This window comes from Mustelus asterias, chromosome 7, assembly GCF_964213995.1.
Source record: "Mustelus asterias chromosome 7, sMusAst1.hap1.1, whole genome shotgun sequence".
NCBI lineage: Eukaryota > Metazoa > Chordata > Chondrichthyes > Carcharhiniformes > Triakidae > Mustelus > Mustelus asterias.
In genome coordinates this window covers 40,163,619-40,189,360 of record NC_135807.1, presented here as the reverse complement: position 1 = coordinate 40,189,360, position 25,742 = coordinate 40,163,619, and the positions used below count along the sequence as shown (strand labels likewise).

General features: G+C 51.1%; 27 non-coding genes across 27 annotated transcripts; 17 read left to right on the top strand and 10 right to left on the bottom strand.

Moving 5' to 3' along the window:
* Nucleotides 1-1,525: 1,525 nt before the first annotated feature.
* trnam-cau (transfer RNA methionine (anticodon CAU)) lies at nt 1,526-1,598 on the bottom strand. The gene has a single exon. It is a non-coding gene; the product is annotated as a tRNA-Met (tRNA).
* Nucleotides 1,599-2,030: 432 nt separating this feature from the next.
* On the top strand, nt 2,031-2,103 carry trnaa-agc (transfer RNA alanine (anticodon AGC)). Its single transcript has one exon. It is a non-coding gene; the product is annotated as a tRNA-Ala (tRNA).
* A 1,662-nt stretch (nt 2,104-3,765) lies between these two features.
* On the bottom strand, nt 3,766-3,838 carry trnam-cau (transfer RNA methionine (anticodon CAU)). The gene has a single exon. It is a non-coding gene; the product is annotated as a tRNA-Met (tRNA).
* A 432-nt stretch (nt 3,839-4,270) lies between these two features.
* trnaa-agc (transfer RNA alanine (anticodon AGC)) lies at nt 4,271-4,343 on the top strand. The gene has a single exon. It is a non-coding gene; the product is annotated as a tRNA-Ala (tRNA).
* A 1,670-nt stretch (nt 4,344-6,013) lies between these two features.
* On the bottom strand, nt 6,014-6,086 carry trnam-cau (transfer RNA methionine (anticodon CAU)). The gene has a single exon. It is a non-coding gene; the product is annotated as a tRNA-Met (tRNA).
* Nucleotides 6,087-6,518: 432 nt separating this feature from the next.
* Nucleotides 6,519-6,591, top strand: trnaa-agc (transfer RNA alanine (anticodon AGC)). Its single transcript has one exon. It is a non-coding gene; the product is annotated as a tRNA-Ala (tRNA).
* Nucleotides 6,592-7,981: 1,390 nt separating this feature from the next.
* trnaa-cgc (transfer RNA alanine (anticodon CGC)) lies at nt 7,982-8,054 on the top strand. Its single transcript has one exon. It is a non-coding gene; the product is annotated as a tRNA-Ala (tRNA).
* A 713-nt stretch (nt 8,055-8,767) lies between these two features.
* trnaa-agc (transfer RNA alanine (anticodon AGC)) lies at nt 8,768-8,840 on the top strand. The gene has a single exon. It is a non-coding gene; the product is annotated as a tRNA-Ala (tRNA).
* A 1,672-nt stretch (nt 8,841-10,512) lies between these two features.
* On the bottom strand, nt 10,513-10,585 carry trnam-cau (transfer RNA methionine (anticodon CAU)). The gene has a single exon. It is a non-coding gene; the product is annotated as a tRNA-Met (tRNA).
* A 432-nt stretch (nt 10,586-11,017) lies between these two features.
* Nucleotides 11,018-11,090, top strand: trnaa-agc (transfer RNA alanine (anticodon AGC)). Its single transcript has one exon. It is a non-coding gene; the product is annotated as a tRNA-Ala (tRNA).
* Nucleotides 11,091-12,490: 1,400 nt separating this feature from the next.
* Nucleotides 12,491-12,563, top strand: trnaa-cgc (transfer RNA alanine (anticodon CGC)). Its single transcript has one exon. It is a non-coding gene; the product is annotated as a tRNA-Ala (tRNA).
* A 207-nt stretch (nt 12,564-12,770) lies between these two features.
* Nucleotides 12,771-12,843, bottom strand: trnam-cau (transfer RNA methionine (anticodon CAU)). The gene has a single exon. It is a non-coding gene; the product is annotated as a tRNA-Met (tRNA).
* A 432-nt stretch (nt 12,844-13,275) lies between these two features.
* trnaa-agc (transfer RNA alanine (anticodon AGC)) lies at nt 13,276-13,348 on the top strand. The gene has a single exon. It is a non-coding gene; the product is annotated as a tRNA-Ala (tRNA).
* Nucleotides 13,349-14,748: 1,400 nt separating this feature from the next.
* trnaa-cgc (transfer RNA alanine (anticodon CGC)) lies at nt 14,749-14,821 on the top strand. The gene has a single exon. It is a non-coding gene; the product is annotated as a tRNA-Ala (tRNA).
* Nucleotides 14,822-15,028: 207 nt separating this feature from the next.
* Nucleotides 15,029-15,101, bottom strand: trnam-cau (transfer RNA methionine (anticodon CAU)). The gene has a single exon. It is a non-coding gene; the product is annotated as a tRNA-Met (tRNA).
* A 432-nt stretch (nt 15,102-15,533) lies between these two features.
* trnaa-agc (transfer RNA alanine (anticodon AGC)) lies at nt 15,534-15,606 on the top strand. The gene has a single exon. It is a non-coding gene; the product is annotated as a tRNA-Ala (tRNA).
* Nucleotides 15,607-17,002: 1,396 nt separating this feature from the next.
* On the top strand, nt 17,003-17,075 carry trnaa-cgc (transfer RNA alanine (anticodon CGC)). Its single transcript has one exon. It is a non-coding gene; the product is annotated as a tRNA-Ala (tRNA).
* A 207-nt stretch (nt 17,076-17,282) lies between these two features.
* Nucleotides 17,283-17,355, bottom strand: trnam-cau (transfer RNA methionine (anticodon CAU)). Its single transcript has one exon. It is a non-coding gene; the product is annotated as a tRNA-Met (tRNA).
* A 432-nt stretch (nt 17,356-17,787) lies between these two features.
* On the top strand, nt 17,788-17,860 carry trnaa-agc (transfer RNA alanine (anticodon AGC)). Its single transcript has one exon. It is a non-coding gene; the product is annotated as a tRNA-Ala (tRNA).
* Nucleotides 17,861-19,260: 1,400 nt separating this feature from the next.
* trnaa-cgc (transfer RNA alanine (anticodon CGC)) lies at nt 19,261-19,333 on the top strand. The gene has a single exon. It is a non-coding gene; the product is annotated as a tRNA-Ala (tRNA).
* Nucleotides 19,334-19,540: 207 nt separating this feature from the next.
* On the bottom strand, nt 19,541-19,613 carry trnam-cau (transfer RNA methionine (anticodon CAU)). Its single transcript has one exon. It is a non-coding gene; the product is annotated as a tRNA-Met (tRNA).
* Nucleotides 19,614-20,045: 432 nt separating this feature from the next.
* Nucleotides 20,046-20,118, top strand: trnaa-agc (transfer RNA alanine (anticodon AGC)). Its single transcript has one exon. It is a non-coding gene; the product is annotated as a tRNA-Ala (tRNA).
* A 1,392-nt stretch (nt 20,119-21,510) lies between these two features.
* Nucleotides 21,511-21,583, top strand: trnaa-cgc (transfer RNA alanine (anticodon CGC)). Its single transcript has one exon. It is a non-coding gene; the product is annotated as a tRNA-Ala (tRNA).
* Nucleotides 21,584-21,790: 207 nt separating this feature from the next.
* Nucleotides 21,791-21,863, bottom strand: trnam-cau (transfer RNA methionine (anticodon CAU)). Its single transcript has one exon. It is a non-coding gene; the product is annotated as a tRNA-Met (tRNA).
* A 432-nt stretch (nt 21,864-22,295) lies between these two features.
* On the top strand, nt 22,296-22,368 carry trnaa-agc (transfer RNA alanine (anticodon AGC)). Its single transcript has one exon. It is a non-coding gene; the product is annotated as a tRNA-Ala (tRNA).
* Nucleotides 22,369-23,764: 1,396 nt separating this feature from the next.
* Nucleotides 23,765-23,837, top strand: trnaa-cgc (transfer RNA alanine (anticodon CGC)). Its single transcript has one exon. It is a non-coding gene; the product is annotated as a tRNA-Ala (tRNA).
* Nucleotides 23,838-24,044: 207 nt separating this feature from the next.
* Nucleotides 24,045-24,117, bottom strand: trnam-cau (transfer RNA methionine (anticodon CAU)). The gene has a single exon. It is a non-coding gene; the product is annotated as a tRNA-Met (tRNA).
* Between the last annotated feature and the right edge of the window lie 1,625 nt (nt 24,118-25,742).

Here is a 25,742-nt window from a genome sequence, read left to right as displayed (position 1 = left end):
GATGCCCACATTCTCCACTCAGATTTTATCTTTGGGCCAAAGTTTCAGGCCCACCCGTCATGTCATTCACTTTACACATCTCTAGGCTTTCTCCAAGCGCTGCCGCACGCACGCACGCACGCACCCACCCACACACGCACAGAGTGTCTGAATGATTTGCACAGCTGCCGCAAGAAGCTGCCGTCATATTTATCAGCAGTAAAGATGGGAATGTGAGGCGAATGGAGGGAAAGAAGGTGTCAAATACACAAGATTGTATCCAGGATGCACAGGTGATGAGACTCACACGCTGCCGACTGCACCAAGAAGGCACACTTGGAACTGCGCTGCACACGGCGTGACTAGATTTGCCATCGAACAGCCTGCATCCAGCCACAAGTAAAGTGTTCAGAAAACACTGAGGAAATTACACAACAATACATCAGCTTGTGATACAGAGTCAGAAACGTCATCCATTACAGCACGGGGGCCCATCGCGCAGGGTGAAGCTGGCGGGTAACTGCATGCCTACACCTTTGCCGTTAAGATGTGGATGAAGCACTCAAGGGCTCAAAGGTGCACGGTCAAAATTCAGCAAAGACTGCGTGCGGATGTCAACGATTCGCATCGATTGCTCAGTCGGTACAACAGAAGACTCGAGGGGTAAATATACCAAAGTCGTCCTTAGGTCACCGCTTGAATGATGTTAACAATTTCTGCGTGCCCATTGAGAAGGAAGTGTGTCGTAAGCAAACGTTTACGGCAAAGCAGCACTCCGAACATGAGGACGAGTTTATAACTGAACATGTTGCTGCTCAGGCAGAGGAGCCATCTTTGCCTGTGGGAAAACAGCCTCCACACGGCTGCAAAGTTTCTGCAGTTGCGTGTGCGGGCCAGCGGGAGTGGCATTGAGCAGCAACGCATCCAACAGCTGAGCCCTCACCTGCAAGCAAAAGTAGATTGCTAACACTGAGACAGGGGTCTCGCCTGCCTCCTCACACTCGTGCTGACTGCCGTTTTCCTAGCGGCTTGCTTTGAATGTGCAAATTCAGCCTCTTCACTGATTATGACGCGTCGACTGCGATTTTCCCTTCTGCTGATGGCACGAGCTGCGGCTGCTGGCTCACGTTGAGTGAATGGCAAAATGACTGTGTTGAAGCAGCAGGCCGATCCGATGAAGAATTTCTCTGCACTTTCATGAACATCTTGGAGCCAGGGGGTGTGGAGATGTTGGGCAGCAAGAAAGCGGACGCAGCAATCAACTTGGGGGAATTAGCTAAAGTGGTAGCGCGCTTGCTTCGCATGTGAGAGGCAGTGGGATCGATGCCCACATTCTCCACTTTGATTTTTAACCTTTGGGCCAAAGTTTCATGCCCAGCGGTCCTGTCATGAAGTTCACACATCTTCAGGGTTCCTCCACACGCTGCCGTACGCACAGAATCTGAATGACTTACAGAGCTGTTGCATGCAAGCTGCCTTCATATTTGTCAGCAGGAAAGATGGGAATGAGAGGTGAATGGAAGAAAAGAAGGTGGAAAAAGAGCCCTGCCCTCTCTGAGGATTGAACTCAGGACCTTCAGATTATGAGACTGACGCGCTGCCTACTGCGCTAAGAAGGCACAGGCAGTTGGGCACTGTACACTGCATGACTAGGTTTGCCATCATCAGGCTGCGTCCAGTCACAATGAAAACTGCTCACGTAACATTGAGGCAGATTAGAGAACAATATCGCAGCTTGTGATATGGAGACAGACACGTTATCCATCACAACGTCGGCCCAAGCTGCAGGTCGACGCAGGCGGGCCACAGCACAGCCACAGCTTTGGCATCAAGACATGGATGAAGCGCTCAAGGGCTAAAGGGTGCACTGTCACAATCAGCAAAGATAGTGGCTTTCAATGGATTTCAAAGATGTTGATTAAATGGAAAAACTACCGTGTTGAAGCAGCAGGCCGGATCCGATGAAGAGGTCCTGTGCACTTTCTCAAGCATCTTGGAGACGGACTGAGGAGATCCTGAGCAGCAAGAAAGCTGACCCCAGCTGCAGCTTGGGGGAATTAGCTCAAATGGTAGAGCGCTCGCTTAGCATGCGAGAGGTAGTGGGATCGATGCCCACATTCTCCACTTTGATTTTTACCTTGGGGCCAAAGCTTCTTGGAGACAGGGGCTGAGGCAAGCCTGGACAGCAAGAAAGCTGAGGCCAGAATTGCCATGGGGAATTAGCTCAAATGGTAGAGCGCTTGCTTTGCATGTGAGAGGTAGTGGGATCGATGCCCACATTCTCCACTCAGATTTTATCTTTGGGCCAAAGTTTCAGGCCCACCCGTCATGTCATTCACTTTACACATCTCCAGGCTTTCTCCAAGCGCTGCCGCACGCACGCACGCACCCACCCACGCACAGAGTGTCTGAATGATTTGCACAGCTGCCGCAAGAAGCTGCCGTCATATTTATCAGCAGTAAAGATGGGAATGTGAGGCGAATGGAGGGAAAGAAGGTGTCAAATACACAAGATTGTATCCAGGATGCACAGGTGATGAGACTCACACGCTGCCGACTGCACCAAGAAGGCACACTTGGAACTGCGCTGCACACGGCGTGACTAGATTTGCCATCGAACAGCCTGCATCCAGCCACAAGTAAAGTGTTCAGAAAACACTGAGGAAATTACACAACAATACATCAGCTTGTGATACAGAGTCAGAAACGTCATCCATTACAGCACGGGGGCCCATCGCGCAGGGTGAAGCTGGCGGGTAACTGCATGCCTACACCTTTGCCGTTAAGATGTGGATGAAGCACTCAAGGGCTCAAAGGTGCACGGTCAAAATTCAGCAAAGACTGCGTGCGGATGTCAACGATTCGCATCGATTGCTCAGTCGGTACAACAGAAGACTCGAGGGGTAAATATACCAAAGTCGTCCTTAGGTCACCGCTTGAATGATGTTAACAATTTCTGCGTGCCCATTGAGAAGGAAGTGTGTCGTAAGCAAACGTTTACGGCAAAGCAGCACTCCGAACATGAGGACGAGTTTATAACTGAACATGTTGCTGCTCAGGCAGAGGAGCCATCTTTGCCTGTGGGAAAACAGCCTCCACACGGCTGCAAAGTTTCTGCAGTTGCGTGTGCGGGCCAGCGGGAGTGGCATTGAGCCGCAACGCATCCAAAAGCTGAGCCCTCACCTACAAGCAAAAGTAGATTGCTAACACTGAGACAGGGGTCTCGCCTGCCTCCTCACACTCGTGCTGACTGCCGTTTTCCTAGCGGCTTTCTTTGAATGTGCAAATTCAGCCTCTTCACTGATTATGACGCGTCGACTGCGATTTTCCCTTCTGCTGATGGCACGAGCTGCGGCTGCTGGCTCACGTTGAGTGAATGGCAAAATGACTGTGTTGAAGCAGCAGGCCGATCCGATGAAGAATTTCTCTGCACTTTCATGAACATCTTGGAGCCAGGGGGTGTGGAGATGTTGGGCAGCAAGAAAGCGGACGCAGCAGTCAGCTTGGGGGAATTAGCTCAAGTGGTAGAGTGCTTGCTTCGCATGTGAGAGGCAGTGGGATCGATGCCCACATTCTCCACTTTGATTTTTAACCTTTGGGCCAAAGTTTCATGCCCAGCGGTCCTGTCATGAAGTTCACACATCTTCAGGGTTCCTCCACACGCTGCCGTACGCACAGAATCTGAATGACTTACAGAGCTGTTGCATGCAAGCTGCCTTCATATTTGTCAGCAGTAAAGATGGGAATGAGAGGTGAATGGAAGAAAAGAAGGTGGAAAAAGAGCCCTGCCCTCTCTGAGGATTGAACTCAGGACCTTCAGATTATGAGACTGACGCGCTGCCTACTGCGCTAAGAAGGCACAGGCAGTTGGGCACTGTACACTGCATGACTAGGTTTGCCATCATCAGGCTGCGTCCAGTCACAATGAAAACTGCTCACGTAACATTGAGGCAGATTAGAGAACAATATCGCAGCTTGTGATATGGAGACAGACACGTTATCCATCACAACGTCGGCCCAAGCTGCAGGTCGACGCAGGCGGGCCACAGCACAGCCACAGCTTTGGCATCAAGACATGGATGAAGCGCTCAAGGGCTAAAGGGTGCACTGTCACAATCAGCAAAGATAGTGGCTTTCAATGGATTTCAAAGATGTTGATTAAATGGAAAAACTACCGTGTTGAAGCAGCAGGCCGGATCCGATGAAGAGGTCCTGTGCACTTTCTCAAGCATCTTGGAGACGGACTGAGGAGATCCTGAGCAGCAAGAAAGCTGACCCCAGCTGCAGCTTGGGGGGATTAGCTCAAATGGTAGAGCGCTCGCTTAGCATGCGAGAGGTAGTGGGATCGATGCCCACATTCTCCACTTTGATTTTTACCTTGGGGCCAAAGCTTCTTGGAGACAGGGGCTGAGGCAAGCCTGGACAGCAAGAAAGCTGAGGCCAGAATTGCCATGGGGAATTAGCTCAAATGGTAGAGCGCTCGCTTTGCATGTGAGAGGTAGTGGGATCGATGCCCACATTCTCCACTCAGATTTTATCTTTGGGCCAAAGTTTCAGGCCCACCCGTCATGTCATTCACTTTACACATCTCTAGGCTTTCTCCAAGCGCTGCCGCACGCACGCACGCACGCACCCACCCACGCACGCACAGAGTGTCTGAATGATTTGCACAGCTGCCGCAAGAAGCTGCCGTCATATTTATCAGCAGTAAAGATGGGAATGTGAGGCGAATGGAGGGAAAGAAGGTGTCAAATACACAAGATTGTATCCAGGATGCACAGGTGATGAGACTCACACGCTGCCGACTGCACCAAGAAGGCACACTTGGAACTGCGCTGCACACGGCGTGACTAGATTTGCCATCGAACAGCCTGCATCCAGCCACAAGTAAAGTGTTCAGAAAACACTGAGGAAATTACACAACAATACATCAGCTTGTGATACAGAGTCAGAAACGTCATCCATTACAGCACGGGGGCCCATCGCGCAGGGTGAAGCTGGCGGGTAACTGCATGCCTACACCTTTGCCGTTAAGATGTGGATGAAGCACTCAAGGGCTCAAAGGTGCACGGTCAAAATTCAGCAAAGACTGCGTGCGGATGTCAACGATTCGCATCGATTGCTCAGTCGGTACAACAGAAGACTCGAGGGGTAAATATACCAAAGTCGTCCTTAGGTCACCGCTTGAATGATGTTAACAATTTCTGCGTGCCCATTGAGAAGGAAGTGTGTCGTAAGCAAACGTTTACGGCAAAGCAGCACTCCGAACATGAGGACGAGTTTATAACTGAACATGTTGCTGCTCAGGCAGAGGAGCCATCTTTGCCTGTGGGAAAACAGCCTCCACACGGCTGCAAAGTTTCTGCAGTTGCGTGTGCGGGCCAGCGGGAGTGGCATTGAGCCGCAACGCATCCAAAAGCTGAGCCCTCACCTACAAGCAAAAGTAGATTGCTAACACTGAGACAGGGGTCTCGCCTGCCTCCTCACACTCGTGCTGACTGCCGTTTTCCTAGCGGCTTTCTTTGAATGTGCAAATTCAGCCTCTTCACTGATTATGACGCGTCGACTGCGATTTTCCCTTCTGCTGATGGCACGAGCTGCGGCTGCTGGCTCACGTTGAGTGAATGGCAAAATGACTGTGTTGAAGCAGCAGGCCGATCCGATGAAGAATTTCTCTGCACTTTCATGAACATCTTGGAGCCAGGGGGTGTGGAGATGTTGGGCAGCAAGAAAGCGGACGCAGCAGTCAGCTTGGGGGAATTAGCTCAAGTGGTAGAGTGCTTGCTTCGCATGTGAGAGGCAGTGGGATCGATGCCCACATTCTCCACTTTGATTTTTAACCTTTGGGCCAAAGTTTCATGCCCAGCGGTCCTGTCATGAAGTTCACACATCTTCAGGGTTCCTCCACACGCTGCCGTACGCACAGAATCTGAATGACTTACAGAGCTGTTGCATGCAAGCTGCCTTCATATTTGTCAGCAGTAAAGATGGGAATGAGAGGTGAATGGAAGAAAAGAAGGTGGAAAAAGAGCCCTGCCCTCTCTGAGGATTGAACTCAGGACCTTCAGATTATGAGACTGACGCGCTGCCTACTGCGCTAAGAAGGCACAGGCAGTTGGGCACTGTACACTGCATGACTAGGTTTGCCATCATCAGGCTGCGTCCAGTCACAATGAAAACTGCTCACGTAACATTGAGGCAGATTAGAGAACAATATCGCAGCTTGTGATATGGAGACAGACACGTTATCCATCACAACGTCGGCCCAAGCTGCAGGTCGACGCAGGCGGGCCACAGCACAGCCACAGCTTTGGCATCAAGACATGGATGAAGCGCTCAAGGGCTAAAGGGTGCACTGTCACAATCAGCAAAGATAGTGGCTTTCAATGGATTTCAAAGATGTTGATTAAATGGAAAAACTACCGTGTTGAAGCAGCAGGCCGGATCCGATGAAGAGGTCCTGTGCACTTTCTCAAGCATCTTGGAGACGGACTGAGGAGATCCTGAGCAGCAAGAAAGCTGACCCCAGCTGCAGCTTGGGGGGATTAGCTCAAATGGTAGAGCGCTCGCTTAGCATGCGAGAGGTAGTGGGATCGATGCCCACATTCTCCACTTTGATTTTTACCTTGGGGCCAAAGCTTCTTGGAGACAGGGGCTGAGGCAAGCCTGGACAGCAAGAAAGCTGAGGCCAGAATTGCCATGGGGAATTAGCTCAAATGGTAGAGCGCTCGCTTTGCATGTGAGAGGTAGTGGGATCGATGCCCACATTCTCCACTCAGATTTTATCTTTGGGCCAAAGTTTCAGGCCCACCCGTCATGTCATTCACTTTACACATCTCTAGGCTTTCTCCAAGCGCTGCCGCACGCACGCACGCACGCACCCACCCACACACGCACAGAGTGTCTGAATGATTTGCACAGCTGCCGCAAGAAGCTGCCGTCATATTTATCAGCAGTAAAGATGGGAATGTGAGGCGAATGGAGGGAAAGAAGGTGTCAAATACACAAGATTGTATCCAGGATGCACAGGTGATGAGACTCACACGCTGCCGACTGCACCAAGAAGGCACACTTGGAACTGCGCTGCACACGGCGTGACTAGATTTGCCATCGAACAGCCTGCATCCAGCCACAAGTAAAGTGTTCAGAAAACACTGAGGAAATTACACAACAATACATCAGCTTGTGATACAGAGTCAGAAACGTCATCCATTACAGCACGGGGGCCCATCGCGCAGGGTGAAGCTGGCGGGTAACTGCATGCCTACACCTTTGCCGTTAAGATGTGGATGAAGCACTCAAGGGCTCAAAGGTGCACGGTCAAAATTCAGCAAAGACTGCGTGCGGATGTCAACGATTCGCATCGATTGCTCAGTCGGTACAACAGAAGACTCGAGGGGTAAATATACCAAAGTCGTCCTTAGGTCACCGCTTGAATGATGTTAACAATTTCTGCGTGCCGATTGAGAAGGAAGTGTGTCGTAAGCAAACGTTTACGGCAAAGCAGCACTCCGAACATGAGGACGAGTTTATAACTGAACATGTTGCTGCTCAGGCAGAGGAGCCATCTTTGCCTGTGGGAAAACAGCCTCCACACGGCTGCAAAGTTTCTGCAGTTGCGTGTGCGGGCCAGCGGGAGTGGCATTGAGCAGCAACGCATCCAACAGCTGAGCCCTCACCTGCAAGCAAAAGTAGATTGCTAACACTGAGACAGGGGTCTCGCCTGCCTCCTCACACTCGTGCTGACTGCCGTTTTCCTAGCGGCTTGCTTTGAATGTGCAAATTCAGCCTCTTCACTGATTATGACGCGTCGACTGCGATTTTCCCTTCTGCTGATGGCACGAGCTGCGGCTGCTGGCTCACGTTGAGTGAATGGCAAAATGACTGTGTTGAAGCAGCAGGCCGATCCGATGAAGAATTTCTCTGCACTTTCATGAACATCTTGGAGCCAGGGGGTGTGGAGATGTTGGGCAGCAAGAAAGCGGACGCAGCAATCAGCTTGGGGGAATTAGCTCAAGTGGTAGAGCGCTCGCTTCGCATGTGAGAGGCAGTGGGATCGATGCCCACATTCTCCACTTTGATTTTTAACCTTTGGGCCAAAGTTTCATGCCCAGCGGTCCTGTCATGAAGTTCACACATCTTCAGGGTTCCTCCACACGCTGCCGTACGCACAGAATCTGAATGACTTACAGAGCTGTTGCATGCAAGCTGCCTTCATATTTGTCAGCAGGAAAGATGGGAATGAGAGGTGAATGGAAGAAAAGAAGGTGGAAAAAGAGCCCTGCCCTCTCTGAGGATTGAACTCAGGACCGATCAGATTATGAGACTGACTTGCTGCCTACTGCGCTAAGAAGGCACAGGCAGTTGGGCACTGTACACTGCATGACTAGGTTTGCCATCATCAGGCTGCGTCCAGTCACAATGAAAACTGCTCACGTAACATTGAGGCAGATTAGAGAACAATATCGCAGCTTGTGATATGGAGACAGACACGTTATCCATCACAACGTCGGCCCAAGCTGCAGGTCGACGCAGGCGGGCCACAGCACAGCCACAGCTTTGGCATCAAGACATGGATGAAGCGCTCAAGGGCTAAAGGGTGCACTGTCACAATCAGCAAAGATAGTGGCTTTCAATGGATTTCAAAGATGTTGATTAAATGGAAAAACTACCGTGTTGAAGCAGCAGGCCGGATCCGATGAAGAGGTCCTGTGCACTTTCTCAAGCATCTTGGAGACGGACTGAGGAGATCCTGAGCAGCAAGAAAGCTGACCCCAACTGCAGCTTGGGGGAATTAGCTCAAATGGTAGAGCGCTCGCTTAGCATGCGAGAGGTAGTGGGATCGATGCCCACATTCTCCACTTTGATTTTTACCTTGGGGCCAAAGCTTCTTGGAGACAGGGGCTGAGGCAAGCCTGGACAGCAAGAAAGCTGAGGCCAGAATTGCCATGGGGAATTAGCTCAAATGGTAGAGCGCTCGCTTTGCATGTGAGAGGTAGTGGGATCGATGCCCACATTCTCCACTCAGATTTTATCTTTGGGCCAAAGTTTCAGGCCCACCCGTCATGTCATTCACTTTACACATCTCCAGGCTTTCTCCAAGCGCTGCCGCACGCACGCACGCACGCACAGAGTGTCTGAATGATTTGCACAGCTGCCGCAAGAAGCTGCCGTCATATTTATCAGCAGTAAAGATGGGAATGTGAGGCGAATGGAGGGAAAGATACAATCTTGGGAAAGAAGGTGTCAAATCCACAAGATTGTATCCAGGATGCACAGGTGATGAGACTCACACGCTGCCGACTGCACCAAGAAGGCACACTTGGAACTGCGCTGCACACGGCGTGACTAGATTTGCCATCGAACAGCCTGCATCCAGCCACAAAGCAAAGTGTTCAGAAAACACTGAGGAAATTACACAACAATACATCAGCTTGTGATACAGAGTCAGAAACGTCATCCATTACAGCACGGGGGCCCATCGCGCAGGGTGAAGCTGGCGGGGAACTGCATGCCTACACCTTTGCCGTTAAGATGTGGATGAAGCACTCAAGGGCTCAAAGGTGCACGGTCAAAATTCAGCAAAGACTGCGTGCGGATGTCAACGATTCGCATCGATTGCTCAGTCGGTACAACAGAAGACTCGAGGGGTAAATATACCAAAGTCGTCCTTAGGTCACCGCTTGAATGATGTTAACAATTTCTGCGTGCCCATTGAGAAGGAAGTGTGTCGGAAGCAAACGTTCACGGCAAAGCAGCACTCCGAACCTGGTGACGAGTTTATAACTGAACATGTTGCTGCTCAGGCAGAGGAGCCATCTTTGCCTGTGGGAAAACAGCCTCCACACGGCTGCAAAGTTTCTGCAGTTGCGTGTGCGGGCCAGCGGGAGTGGCATTGAGCAGCAACGCATCCAACAGCTGAGCCCTCACCTGCAAGCAAAAGTAGATTGCTAACACTGAGACAGGGGTCTCGCCTGCCTCCTCACACTCGTGCTGACTGCCGTTTTCCTCTCGGCTTGCTTTGAATGTGCAAATTCAGCCTCTTCACTGATTATGACGCGTCGACTGCGATTTTCCCTTCTGCTGATGGCACGAGCTGCGGCTGCTGGCTCACGTTGAGTGAATGGCAAAATGACTGTGTTGAAGCAGCAGGCCGATCCGATGAAGAATTTCTCTGCACTTTCATGAACATCTTGGAGCCAGGGGGTGTGGAGATGTTGGGCAGCAAGAAAGCGGACGCAGCAATCAGCTTGGGGGAATTAGCTCAAGTGGTCGAGCGCTCGCTTCGCATGTGAGAGGCAGTGGGATCGATGCCCACATTCTCCACTTTGATTTTTAACCTTTGGGCCAAAGTTTCATGCCCAGCGGTCCTGTCATGAAGTTCACACATCTTCAGGGTTCCTCCACACGCTGCCGTACGCACAGAATCTGAATGACTTACAGAGCTGTTGCATGCAAGCTGCCTTCATATTTGTCAGCAGCAAAGATGGGGATGAGAGGTGAATGGAAGAAAAGAAGGTGGAAAAAGAGCCCTGCCCTCTCTGAGGATTGAACTCAGGACCTTCAGATTATGAGACTGACGCGCTGCCTACTGCGCTAAGAAGGCACAGGCAGTTGGGCACTGTACACTGCATGACTAGGTTTGCCATCATCAGGCTGCGTCCAGTCACAATGAAAACTGCTCACGTAACATTGAGGCAGATTAGAGAACAATATCGCAGCTTGTGATATGGAGACAGACACGTTATCCATCACAACGTCGGCCCAAGCTGCAGGTCGACGCAGGCGGGCCACAGCACAGCCACAGCTTTGGCATCAAGACATGGATGAAGCGCTCAAGGGCTAAAGGGTGCACTGTCACAATCAGCAAAGATAGTGGCTTTCAATGGATTTCAAAGATGTTGATTAAATGGAAAAACTACCGTGTTGAAGCAGCAGGCCGGATCCGATGAAGAGGTCCTGTGCACTTTCTCGAGCATCTTGGAGACGGACTGAGGAGATCCTGAGCAGCAAGAAAGCTGACCCCAACTGCAGCTTGGGGGAATTAGCTCAAGTGGTAGAGCGCTCGCTTAGCATGCGAGAGGTAGTGGGATCGATGCCCACATTCTCCACTTTGATTTTTACCTTGGGGCCAAAGCTTCTTGGAGACAGGGGCTGAGGCAAGCCTGGACAGCAAGAAAGCTGAGGCCAGAATTGCCATGGGGAATTAGCTCAAATGGTCGAGCGCTCGCTTTGCATGTGAGAGGTAGTGGGATCGATGCCCACATTCTCCACTCAGATTTTATCTTTGGGCCAAAGTTTCAGGCCCACCCATCATGTCATTCACTTTACACATCTCCAGGCTTTCTCCAAGCGCTGCCGCACGCACGCACGCACGCACGCACGCACAGAGTGTCTGAATGATTTGCACAGCTGCCGCAAGAAGCTGCCGTCATATTTATCAGCAGTAAAGATGGGAATGTGAGGCGAATGGAGGGAAAGATACAATCTTGGGAAAGAAGGTGTCAAATCCACAAGATTGTATCCAGGATGCACAGGTGATGAGACTCACACGCTGCCGACTGCACCAAGAAGGCACACTTGGAACTGCGCTGCACACGGCGTGACTAGATTTGCCATCGAACAGCCTGCATCCAGCCACAAAGCAAAGTGTTCAGAAAACACTGAGGAAATTACACAACAATACATCAGCTTGTGATACAGAGTCAGAAACGTCATCCATTACAGCACGGGGGCCCATCGCGCAGGGTGAAGCTGGCGGGGAACTGCATGCCGACACCTTTGCCGTTAAGATGTGGATGAAGCACTCAAGGGCTCAAAGGTGCACGGTCAAAATTCAGCAAAGACTGCGTGCGGATGTCAACGATTCGCATCGATTGCTCAGTCGGTCCAACAGAAGACTCGAGGGGTAAATATACCAAAGTCGTCCTTAGGTCACCGCTTGAATGATGTTAACAATTTCTGCGTGCCCATTGAGAAGGAAGTGTGTCGGAAGCAAACGTTTACGGCAAAGCAGCACTCCGAACCTGGTGACGAGTTTATAACTGAACATGTTGCTGCTCAGGCAGAGGAGCCATCTTTGCCTGTGGGAAAACAGCCTCCACACGGCTGCAAAGTTTCTGCAGTTGCGTGTGCGGGCCAGCGGGAGTGGCATTGAGCAGCAACGCATCCAACAGCTGAGCCCTCACCTGCAAGCAAAAGTAGATTGCTAACACTGAGACAGGGGTCTCGCCTGCCTCCTCACACTCGTGCTGACTGCCGTTTTCCTCTCGGCTTGCTTTGAATATGCAAATTCAGCCTCTTCACTGATTATGACGCGTCGACTGCGATTTTCCCTTCTGCTGATGGCACGAGCTGCGGCTGCTGGCTCACGTTGAGTGAATGGCAAAATGACTGTGTTGAAGCAGCAGGCCGATCCGATGAAGAATTTCTCTGCACTTTCATGAACATCTTGGAGCCAGGGGGTGTGGAGATGTTGGGCAGCAAGAAAGCGGACGCAGCAATCAGCTTGGGGGAATTAGCTCAAGTGGTAGAGCGCTCGCTTCGCATGTGAGAGGCAGTGGGATCGATGCCCACATTCTCCACTTTGATTTTTAACCTTTGGGCCAAAGTTTCATGCCCAGCGGTCCTGTCATGAAGTTCACACATGTTCAGGGTTCCTCCACACGCTGCCGTACGCACAGAATCTGAATGACTTACAGAGCTGTTGCATGCAAGCTGCCTTCATATTTGTCAGCAGCAAAGATGGGAATGAGAGGTGAATGGAAGAAAAGAAGGTGGAAAAAGAGCCTTGCCCTCTCTGAGGATTGAACTCAGGACCTTCAGATTATGAGACTGACGCGCTGCCTACTGCGCTAAGAAGGCACAGGCAGTTGGGCACTGTACACTGCATGACTAGGTTTGCCATCATCAGGCTGCGTCCAGTCACAATGAAAACTGCTCACGTAACATTGAGGCAGATTAGAGAACAATATCGCAGCTTGTGATATGGAGACAGACACGTTATCCATCACAACGTCGGCCCAAGCTGCAGGTCGACGCAGGCGGGCCACAGCACAGCCACAGCTTTGGCATCAAGACATGGATGAAGCGCTCAAGGGCTAAAGGGTGCACTGTCACAATCAGCAAAGATAGTGGCTTTCAATGGATTTCAAAGATGTTGATTAAATGGAAAAACTACCGTGTTGAAGCAGCAGGCCGGATCCGATGAAGAGGTCCTGTGCACTTTCTCGAGCATCTTGGAGACGGACTGAGGAGATCCTGAGCAGCAAGAAAGCTGACCCCAACTGCAGCTTGGGGGAATTAGCTCAAGTGGTAGAGCGCTCGCTTAGCATGCGAGAGGTAGTGGGATCGATGCCCACATTCTCCACTTTGATTTTTACCTTGGGGCCAAAGCTTCTTGGAGACAGGGGCTGAGGCAAGCCTGGACAGCAAGAAAGCTGAGGCCAGAATTGCCATGGGGAATTAGCTCAAATGGTCGAGCGCTCGCTTTGCATGTGAGAGGTAGTGGGATCGATGCCCACATTCTCCACTCAGATTTTATCTTTGGGCCAAAGTTTCAGGCCCACCCATCATGTCATTCACTTTACACATCTCCAGGCTTTCTCCAAGCGCTGCCGCACGCACGCACGCACGCACGCACGCACAGAGTGTCTGAATGATTTGCACAGCTGCCGCAAGAAGCTGCCGTCATATTTATCAGCAGTAAAGATGGGAATGTGAGGCGAATGGAGGGAAAGATACAATCTTGGGAAAGAAGGTGTCAAATCCACAAGATTGTATCCAGGATGCACAGGTGATGAGACTCACACGCTGCCGACTGCACCAAGAAGGCACACTTGGAACTGCGCTGCACACGGCGTGACTAGATTTGCCATCGAACAGCCTGCATCCAGCCACAAAGCAAAGTGTTCAGAAAACACTGAGGAAATTACACAACAATACATCAGCTTGTGATACAGAGTCAGAAACGTCATCCATTACAGCACGGGGGCCCATCGCGCAGGGTGAAGCTGGCGGGGAACTGCATGCCGACACCTTTGCCGTTAAGATGTGGATGAAGCACTCAAGGGCTCAAAGGTGCACGGTCAAAATTCAGCAAAGACTGCGTGCGGATGTCAACGATTCGCATCGATTGCTCAGTCGGTCCAACAGAAGACTCGAGGGGTAAATATACCAAAGTCGTCCTTAGGTCACCGCTTGAATGATGTTAACAATTTCTGCGTGCCCATTGAGAAGGAAGTGTGTCGGAAGCAAACGTTTACGGCAAAGCAGCACTCCGAACCTGGTGACGAGTTTATAACTGAACATGTTGCTGCTCAGGCAGAGGAGCCATCTTTGCCTGTGGGAAAACAGCCTCCACACGGCTGCAAAGTTTCTGCAGTTGCGTGTGCGGGCCAGCGGGAGTGGCATTGAGCAGCAACGCATCCAACAGCTGAGCCCTCACCTGCAAGCAAAAGTAGATTGCTAACACTGAGACAGGGGTCTCGCCTGCCTCCTCACACTCGTGCTGACTGCCGTTTTCCTCTCGGCTTGCTTTGAATATGCAAATTCAGCCTCTTCACTGATTATGACGCGTCGACTGCGATTTTCCCTTCTGCTGATGGCACGAGCTGCGGCTGCTGGCTCACGTTGAGTGAATGGCAAAATGACTGTGTTGAAGCAGCAGGCCGATCCGATGAAGAATTTCTCTGCACTTTCATGAACATCTTGGAGCCAGGGGGTGTGGAGATGTTGGGCAGCAAGAAAGCGGACGCAGCAATCAGCTTGGGGGAATTAGCTCAAGTGGTAGAGCGCTCGCTTCGCATGTGAGAGGCAGTGGGATCGATGCCCACATTCTCCACTTTGATTTTTAACCTTTGGGCCAAAGTTTCATGCCCAGCGGTCCTGTCATGAAGTTCACACATGTTCAGGGTTCCTCCACACGCTGCCGTACGCACAGAATCTGAATGACTTACAGAGCTGTTGCATGCAAGCTGCCTTCATATTTGTCAGCAGCAAAGATGGGAATGAGAGGTGAATGGAAGAAAAGAAGGTGGAAAAAGAGCCTTGCCCTCTCTGAGGATTGAACTCAGGACCTTCAGATTATGAGACTGACGCGCTGCCTACTGCGCTAAGAAGGCACAGGCAGTTGGGCACTGTACACTGCATGACTAGGTTTGCCATCATCAGGCTGCGTCCAGTCACAATGAAAACTGCTCACGTAACATTGAGGCAGATTAGAGAACAATATCGCAGCTTGTGATATGGAGACAGACACGTTATCCATCACAACGTCGGCCCAAGCTGCAGGTCGACGCAGGCGGGCCACAGCACAGCCACAGCTTTGGCATCAAGACATGGATGAAGCGCTCAAGGGCTAAAGGGTGCACTGTCACAATCAGCAAAGATAGTGGCTTTCAATGGATTTCAAAGATGTTGATTAAATGGAAAAACTACCGTGTTGAAGCAGCAGGCCGGATCCGATGAAGAGGTCCTGTGCACTTTCTCGAGCATCTTGGAGACGGACTGAGGAGATCCTGAGCAGCAAGAAAGCTGACCCCAACTGCAGCTTGGGGGAATTAGCTCAAATGGTAGAGCGCTCGCTTAGCATGCGAGAGGTAGTGGGATCGATGCCCACATTCTCCGCTTTGATTTTTACCTTGGGGCCAAAGCTTCTTGGAGACAGGGGCTGAGGCAAGCCTGGACAGCAAGAAAGCTGAGGCCAGAATTGCCATGGGGAATTAGCTCAAATGGTCGAGCGCTCGCTTTGCATGTGAGAGGTAGTGGGATCGATGCCCACATTCTCCACTCAGATTTTATCTTTGGGCCAAAGTTTCAGGCCCACCCATCATGTCATTCACTTTACACATCTCCAGGCTTTCTCCAAGCGCTGCCGCACGCACGCACGCACGCACGCACAGAGTGTCTGAATGATTTGCACAGCTGCCGCAAGAAGCTGCCGTCATATTTATCAGCAGTAAAGATGGGAATGTGAGGCGAATGGAGGGAAAGATACAATCTTGGGAAAGAAGGTGTCAAATCCACAAGATTGTATCCAGGATGCACAGGTGATGAGACTCACACGCTGCCGACTGCACCAAGAAGGCACACTTGGAACTGCGCTGCACACGGCGTGACTAGATTTGCCATCGAACAGCCTGCATCCAGCCACAAAGCAAAGTGTTCAGAAAACACTGAGGAAATTACACAACAATACATCAGCTTGTGATACAGAGTCAGAAACGTCATCCATTACAGCACGGGGGCCCATCGCGCAGGGTGAAGCTGGCGGGGAACTGCATGCCTACACCTTTGCCGTTAAGATGTGGATGAAGCACTCAAGGGCTCAAAGGTGCACGGTCAAAATTCAGCAAAGACTGCGTGCGGATGTCAACGATTCGCATCGATTGCTCAGTCGGTACAACAGAAGACTCGAGGGGTAAATATACCAAAGTCGTCCTTAGGTCACCGCTTGAATGATGTTAACAATTTCTGCGTGCCCATTGAGAAGGAAGTGTGTCGGAAGCAAACGTTTACGGCAAAGCAGCACTCCGAACCTGGTGACGAGTTTATAACTGAACATGTTGCTGCTCAGGCAGAGGAGCCATCTTTGCCTGTGGGAAAACAGCCTCCACACGGCTGCAAAGTTTCTGCAGTTGCGTGTGCGGGCCAGCGGGAGTGGCATTGAGCCGCAACGCATCCAACAGCTGAGCCCTCACCTGCAAGCAAAAGTAGATTGCTAACACTGAGACAGGGGTCTCGCCTGCCTCCTCACACTCGTGCTGACTGCCGTTTTCCTCTCGGCTTGCTTTGAATGTGCAAATTCAGCCTCTTCACTGATTATGACGCGTCGACTGCGATTTTCCCTTCTGCTGATGGCACGAGCTGCGGCTGCTGGCTCACGTTGAGTGAATGGCAAAATGACTGTGTTGAAGCAGCAGGCCGATCCGATGAAGAATTTCTCTGCACTTTCATGAACATCTTGGAGCCAGGGGGTGTGGAGATGTTGGGCAGCAAGAAAGCGGACGCAGCAATCAGCTTGGGGGAATTAGCTCAAGTGGTAGAGCGCTCGCTTCGCATGTGAGAGGCAGTGGGATCGATGCCCACATTCTCCACTTTGATTTTTAACCTTTGGGCCAAAGTTTCATGCCCAGCGGTCCTGTCATGAAGTTCACACATGTTCAGGGTTCCTCCACACGCTGCCGTACGCACAGAATCTGAATGACTTACAGAGCTGTTGCATGCAAGCTGCCTTCATATTTGTCAGCAGCAAAGATGGGAATGAGAGGTGAATGGAAGAAAAGAAGGTGGAAAAAGAGCCCTGCCCTCTCTGAGGATTGAACTCAGGACCTTCAGATTATGAGACTGACGCGCTGCCTACTGCGCTAAGAAGGCACAGGCAGTTGGGCACTGTACACTGCATGACTAGGTTTGCCATCATCAGGCTGCGTCCAGTCACAATGAAAACTGCTCACGTAACATTGAGGCAGATTAGAGAACAATATCGCAGCTTGTGATATGGAGACAGACACGTTATCCATCACAACGTCGGCCCAAGCTGCAGGTCGACGCAGGCGGGCCACAGCACAGCCACAGCTTTGGCATCAAGACATGGATGAAGCGCTCAAGGGCTAAAGGGTGCACTGTCACAATCAGCAAAGATAGTGGCTTTCAATGGATTTCAAAGATGTTGATTAAATGGAAAAACTACCGTGTTGAAGCAGCAGGCCGGATCCGATGAAGAGGTCCTGTGCACTTTCTCGAGCATCTTGGAGACGGACTGAGGAGATCCTGAGCAGCAAGAAAGCTGACCCCAACTGCAGCTTGGGGGAATTAGCTCAAGTGGTAGAGCGCTCGCTTAGCATGCGAGAGGTAGTGGGATCGATGCCCACATTCTCCACTTTGATTTTTACCTTGGGGCCAAAGCTTCTTGGAGACAGGGGCTGAGGCAAGCCTGGACAGCAAGAAAGCTGAGGCCAGAATTGCCATGGGGAATTAGCTCAAATGGTCGAGCGCTCGCTTTGCATGTGAGAGGTAGTGGGATCGATGCCCACATTCTCCACTCAGATTTTATCTTTGGGCCAAAGTTTCAGGCCCACCCATCATGTCATTCACTTTACACATCTCCAGGCTTTCTCCAAGCGCTGCCGCACGCACGCACGCACGCACGCACGCACAGAGTGTCTGAATGATTTGCACAGCTGCCGCAAGAAGCTGCCGTCATATTTATCAGCAGTAAAGATGGGAATGTGAGGCGAATGGAGGGAAAGATACAATCTTGGGAAAGAAGGTGTCAAATACACAAGATTGTATCCAGGATGCACAGGTGATGAGACTCACACGCTGCCGACTGCACCAAGAAGGCACACTTGGAACTGCGCTGCACACGGCGTGACTAGATTTGCCATCGAACAGCCTGCATCCAGCCACAAAGCAAAGTGTTCAGAAAACACTGAGGAAATTACACAACAATACATCAGCTTGTGATACAGAGTCAGAAACGTCATCCATTACAGCACGGGGGCCCATCGCGCAGGGTGAAGCTGGCGGGGAACTGCATGCCGACACCTTTGCCGTTAAGATGTGGATGAAGCACTCAAGGGCTCAAAGGTGCACGGTCAAAATTCAGCAAAGACTGCGTGCGGATGTCAACGATTCGCATCGATTGCTCAGTCGGTCCAACAGAAGACTCGAGGGGTAAATATACCAAAGTCGTCCTTAGGTCACCGCTTGAATGATGTTAACAATTTCTGCGTGCCCATTGAGAAGGAAGTGTGTCGGAAGCAAACGTTTACGGCAAAGCAGCACTCCGAACCTGGTGACGAGTTTATAACTGAACATGTTGCTGCTCAGGCAGAGGAGCCATCTTTGCCTGTGGGAAAACAGCCTCCACACGGCTGCAAAGTTTCTGCAGTTGCGTGTGCGGGCCAGCGGGAGTGGCATTGAGCAGCAACGCATCCAACAGCTGAGCCCTCACCTGCAAGCAAAAGTAGATTGCTAACACTGAGACAGGGGTCTCGCCTGCCTCCTCACACTCGTGCTGACTGCCGTTTTCCTCTCGGCTTGCTTTGAATGTGCAAATTCAGCCTCTTCACTGATTATGACGCGTCGACTGCGATTTTCCCTTCTGCTGATGGCACGAGCTGCGGCTGCTGGCTCACGTTGAGTGAATGGCAAAATGACTGTGTTGAAGCAGCAGGCCGATCCGATGAAGAATTTCTCTGCACTTTCATGAACATCTTGGAGCCAGGGGGTGTGGAGATGTTGGGCAGCAAGAAAGCGGACGCAGCAATCAGCTTGGGGGAATTAGCTCAAGTGGTAGAGCGCTCGCTTCGCATGTGAGAGGCAGTGGGATCGATGCCCACATTCTCCACTTTGATTTTTAACCTTTGGGCCAAAGTTTCATGCCCAGCGGTCCTGTCATGAAGTTCACACATGTTCAGGGTTCCTCCACACGCTGCCGTACGCACAGAATCTGAATGACTTACAGAGCTGTTGCATGCAAGCTGCCTTCATATTTGTCAGCAGCAAAGATGGGAATGAGAGGTGAATGGAAGAAAAGAAGGTGGAAAAAGAGCCTTGCCCTCTCTGAGGATTGAACTCAGGACCTTCAGATTATGAGACTGACGCGCTGCCTACTGCGCTAAGAAGGCACAGGCAGTTGGGCACTGTACACTGCATGACTAGGTTTGCCATCATCAGGCTGCGTCCAGTCACAATGAAAACTGCTCACGTAACATTGAGGCAGATTAGAGAACAATATCGCAGCTTGTGATATGGAGACAGACACGTTATCCATCACAACGTCGGCCCAAGCTGCAGGTCGACGCAGGCGGGCCACAGCACAGCCACAGCTTTGGCATCAAGACATGGATGAAGCGCTCAAGGGCTAAAGGGTGCACTGTCACAATCAGCAAAGATAGTGGCTTTCAATGGATTTCAAAGATGTTGATTAAATGGAAAAACTACCGTGTTGAAGCAGCAGGCCGGATCCGATGAAGAGGTCCTGTGCACTTTCTCGAGCATCTTGGAGACGGACTGAGGAGATCCTGAGCAGCAAGAAAGCTGACCCCAACTGCAGCTTGGGGGAATTAGCTCAAATGGTAGAGCGCTCGCTTAGCATGCGAGAGGTAGTGGGATCGATGCCCACATTCTCCACTTTGATTTTTACCTTGGGGCCAAAGCTTCTTGGAGACAGGGGCTGAGGCAAGCCTGGACAGCAAGAAAGCTGAGGCCAGAATTGCCATGGGGAATTAGCTCAAATGGTAGAGCGCTCGCTTTGCATGTGAGAGGTAGTGGGATCGATGCCCACATTCTCCACTCAGATTTTATCTTTGGGCCAAAGTTTCAGGCCCACCCATCATGTCATTCACTTTACACATCTCCAGGCTTTCTCCAAGCGCTGCCGCACGCACGCACGCACGCACAGAGTGTCTGAATGATTTGCACAGCTGCCGCAAGAAGCTGCCGTCATATTTATCAGCAGTAAAGATGGGAATGTGAGGCGAATGGAGGGAAAGATACAATCTTGGGAAAGAAGGTGTCAAATCCACAAGATTGTATCCAGGATGCACAGGTGATGAGACTCACACGCTGCCGACTGCACCAAGAAGGCACACTTGGAACTGCGCTGCACACGGCGTGACTAGATTTGCCATCGAACAGCCTGCATCCAGCCACAAAGCAAAGTGTTCAGAAAACACTGAGGAAATTACACAACAATACATCAGCTTGTGATACAGAGTCAGAAACGTCATCCATTACAGCACGGGGGCCCATCGCGCAGGGTGAAGCTGGCGGGGAACTGCATGCCTACACCTTTGCCGTTAAGATGTGGATGAAGCACTCAAGGGCTCAAAGGTGCACGGTCAAAATTCAGCAAAGACTGCGTGCGGATGTCAACGATTCGCATCGATTGCTCAGTCGGTACAACAGAAGACTCGAGGGGTAAATATACCAAAGTCGTCCTTAGGTCACCGCTTGAATGATGTTAACAATTTCTGCGTGCCCATTGAGAAGGAAGTGTGTCGGAAGCAAACGTTTACGGCAAAGCAGCACTCCGAACCTGGTGACAAGTTTATAACTGAACATGTTGCTGCTCAGGCAGAGGAGCCATCTTTGCCTGTGGGAAAACAGCCTCCACACGGCTGCAAAGTTTCTGCAGTTGCGTGTGCGGGCCAGCGGGAGTGGCATTGAGCAGCAACGCATCCAACAGCTGAGCCCTCACCTGCAAGCAAAAGTAGATTGCTAACACTGAGACAGGGGTCTCGCCTGCCTCCTCACACTCGTGCTGACTGCCGTTTTCCTCTCGGCTTGCTTTGAATGTGCAAATTCAGCCTCTTCACTGATTATGACGCGTCGACTGCGATTTTCCCTTCTGCTGATGGCACGAGCTGCGGCTGCTGGCTCACGTTGAGTGAATGGCAAAATGACTGTGTTGAAGCAGCAGGCCGATCCGATGAAGAATTTCTCTGCACTTTCATGAACATCTTGGAGCCAGGGGGTGTGGAGATGTTGGGCAGCAAGAAAGCGGACGCAGCAATCAGCTTGGGGGAATTAGCTCAAGTGGTAGAGCGCTCGCTTCGCATGTGAGAGGCAGTGGGATCGATGCCCACATTCTCCACTTTGATTTTTAACCTTTGGGCCAAAGTTTCATGCCCAGCGGTCCTGTCATGAAGTTCACACATCTTCAGGGTTCCTCCACACGCTGCCGTACGCACAGAATCTGAATGACTTACAGAGCTGTTGCATGCAAGCTGCCTTCATATTTGTCAGCAGCAAAGATGGGAATGAGAGGTGAATGGAAGAAAAGAAGGTGGAAAAAGAGCCCTGCCCTCTCTGAGGATTGAACTCAGGACCTTCAGATTATGAGACTGACGCGCTGCCTACTGCGCTAAGAAGGCACAGGCAGTTGGGCACTGTACACTGCATGACTAGGTTTGCCATCATCAGGCTGCGTCCAGTCACAATGAAAACTGCTCACGTAACATTGAGGCAGATTAGAGAACAATATCGCAGCTTGTGATATGGAGACAGACACGTTATCCATCACAACGTCGGCCCAAGCTGCAGGTCGACGCAGGCGGGCCACAGCACAGCCACAGCTTTGGCATCAAGACATGGATGAAGCGCTCAAGGGCTAAAGGGTGCACTGTCACAATCAGCAAAGATAGTGGCTTTCAATGGATTTCAAAGATGTTGATTAAATGGAAAAACTACCGTGTTGAAACAGCAGGCCGGATCCGATGAAGAGGTCCTGTGCACTTTCTCGAGCATCTTGGAGACGGAGTGAGGAGATCCTGAGCAGCAAGAAAGCTGACCCCAACTGCAGCTTGGGGGAATTAGCTCAAATGGTAGAGCGCTCGCTTAGCATGCGAGAGGTAGTGGGATCGATGCCCACATTCTCCACTTTGATTTTTACCTTGGGGCCAAAGCTTCTTGGAGACAGGGGCTGAGGCAAGCCTGGACAGCAAGAAAGCTGAGGCCAGAATTGCCATGGGGAATGAGCTCAAATGGTAGAGCGCTCGCTTTGCATGTGAGAGGTAGTGGGATCGATGCCCACATTCTCCACTCAGATTTTATCTTTGGGCCAAAGTTTCAGGCCCACCCATCATGTCATTCACTTTACACATCTCCAGGCTTTCTCCAAGCGCTGCCGCACGCACGCACGCACGCACGCACAGAGTGTCTGAATGATTTGCACAGCTGCCGCAAGAAGCTGCCGTCATATTTATCAGCAGTAAAGATGGGAATGTGAGGCGAATGGAGGGAAAGATACAATCTTGGGAAAGAAGGTGTCAAATCCACAAGATTGTATCCAGGATGCACAGGTGATGAGACTCACACGTTGCCGACTGCACCAAGAAGGCACACTTGGAACTGCGCTGCACACGGCGTGACTAGATTTGCCATCGAACAGCCTGCATCCAGCCACAAAGCAAAGTGTTCAGAAAACACTGAGGAAATTACACAACAATACATCAGCTTGTGATACAGAGTCAGAAACGTCATCCATTACAGCACGGGGGCCCATCGCGCAGGGTGAAGCTGGCGGGGAACTGCATGCCTACACCTTTGCCGTTAAGATGTGGATGAAGCACTCAAGGGCTCAAAGGTGCACGGTCAAAATTCAGCAAAGACTGCGTGCGGATGTCAACGATTCGCATCGATTGCTCAGTCGGTACAACAGAAGACTCGAGGGGTAAATATACCAAAGTCGTCCTTAGGTCACCGCTTGAATGATGTTAACAATTTCTGCGTGCCCATTGAGAAGGAAGTGTGTCGGAAGCAAACGTTTACGGCAAAGCAGCACTCCGAACCTGGTGACGAGTTTATAACTGAACATGTTGCAGCTCAGGCAGAGGAGCCATCTTTGCCTGTGGGAAAACAGCCTCCACACGGCTGCAAAGTTTCTGCAGTTGCGTGTGCGGGCCAGCGGGAGTGGCATTGAGCAGCAACGCATCCAACAGCTGAGCCCTCACCTGCAAGCAAAAGTAGATTGCTAACACTGAGACAGGGGTCTCGCCTGCCTCCTCACACTCGTGCTGACTGCCGTTTTCCTCTCGGCTTGCTTTGAATGTGCAAATTCAGCCTCTTCACTGATTATGACGCGTCGACTGCGATTTTCCCTTCTGCTGATGGCACGAGCTGCGGCTGCTGGCTCACGTTGAGTGAATGGCAAAATGACTGTGTTGAAGCAGCAGGCCGATCCGATGAAGAATTTCTCTGCACTTTCATGAACATCTTGGAGCCAGGGGGTGTGGAGATGTTGGGCAGCAAGAAAGCGGACGCAGCAATCAGCTTGGGGGAATTAGCTCAAGTGGTAGAGCGCTCGCTTCGCATGTGAGAGGCAGTGGGATCGATGCCCACATTCTCCACTTTGATTTTTAACCTTTGGGCCAAAGTTTCATGCCCAGCGGTCCTGTCATGAAGTTCACACATGTTCAGGGTTCCTCCACACGCTGCCGTACGCACAGAATCTGAATGACTTACAGAGCTGTTGCATGCAAGCTGCCTTCATATTTGTCAGCAGCAAAGATGGGAATGAGAGGTGAATGGAAGAAAAGAAGGTGGAAAAAGAGCCCTGCCCTCTCTGAGGATTGAACTCAGGACCTTCAGATTATGAGACTGACGCGCTGCCTACTGCGCTAAGAAGGCACAGGCAGTTGGGCACTGTACACTGCATGACTAGGTTTGCCATCATCAGGCTGCGTCCAGTCACAATGAAAACTGCTCACGTAACATTGAGGCAGATTAGAGAACAATATCGCAGCTTGTGATATGGAGACAGACACGTTATCCATCACAACGTCGGCCCAAGCTGCAGGTCGACGCAGGCGGGCCACAGCACAGCCACAGCTTTGGCATCAAGACATGGATGAAGCGCTCAAGGGCTAAAGGGTGCACTGTCACAATCAGCAAAGATAGTGGCTTTCAATGGATTTCAAAGATGTTGATTAAATGGAAAAACTACCGTGTTGAAGCAGCAGGCCGGATCCGATGAAGAGGTCCTGTGCACTTTCTCGAGCATCTTGGAGACGGAGTGAGGAGATCCTGAGCAGCAAGAAAGCTGACCCCAACTGCAGCTTGGGGGAATTAGCGCAAATGGTAGAGCGCTCGCTTAGCATGCGAGAGGTAGTGGGATCGATGCCCACATTCTCCACTTTGATTTTTACCTTGGGGCCAAAGCTTCTTGGAGACAGGGGCTGAGGCAAGCCTGGACAGCAAGAAAGCTGAGGCCAGAATTGCCATGGGGAATGAGCTCAAATGGTAGAGCGCTCGCTTTGCATGTGAGAGGTAGTGGGATCGATGCCCACATTCTCCACTCAGATTTTATCTTTGGGCCAAAGTTTCAGGCCCACCCATCATGTCATTCACTTTACACATCTCCAGGCTTTCTCCAAGCGCTGCCGCACGCACGCACGCACGCACGCACGCACGCACAGAGTGTCTGAATGATTTGCACAGCTGCCGCAAGAAGCTGCCGTCATATTTATCAGCAGTAAAGATGGGAATGTGAGGCGAATGGAGGGAAAGATACAATCTTGGGAAAGAAGGTGTCAAATCCACAAGATTGTATCCAGGATGCACAGGTGATGAGACTCACACGCTGCCGACTGCACCAAGAAGGCACACTTGGAACTGCGCTGCACACGGCGTGACTAGATTTGCCATCGAACAGCCTGCATCCAGCCACAAAGCAAAGTGTTCAGAAAACACTGAGGAAATTACACAACAATACATCAGCTTGTGATACAGAGTCAGAAACGTCATCCATTACAGCACGGGGGCCCATCGCGCAGGGTGAAGCTGGCGGGGAACTGCATGCCTACACCTTTGCCGTTAAGATGTGGATGAAGCACTCAAGGGCTCAAAGGTGCACGGTCAAAATTCAGCAAAGACTGCGTGCGGATGTCAACGATTCGCATCGATTGCTCAGTCGGTACAACAGAAGACTCGAGGGGTAAATATACCAAAGTCGTCCTTAGGTCACCGCTTGAATGATGTTAACAATTTCTGCGTGCCCATTGAGAAGGAAGTGTGTCGGAAGCAAACGTTTACGGCAAAGCAGCACTCCGAACCTGGTGACAAGTTTATAACTGAACATGTTGCTGCTCAGGCAGAGGAGCCATCTTTGCCTGTGGGAAAACAGCCTCCACACGGCTGCAAAGTTTCTGCAGTTGCGTGTGCGGGCCAGCGGGAGTGGCATTGAGCAGCAACGCATCCAACAGCTGAGCCCTCACCTGCAAGCAAAAGTAGATTGCTAACACTGAGACAGGGGT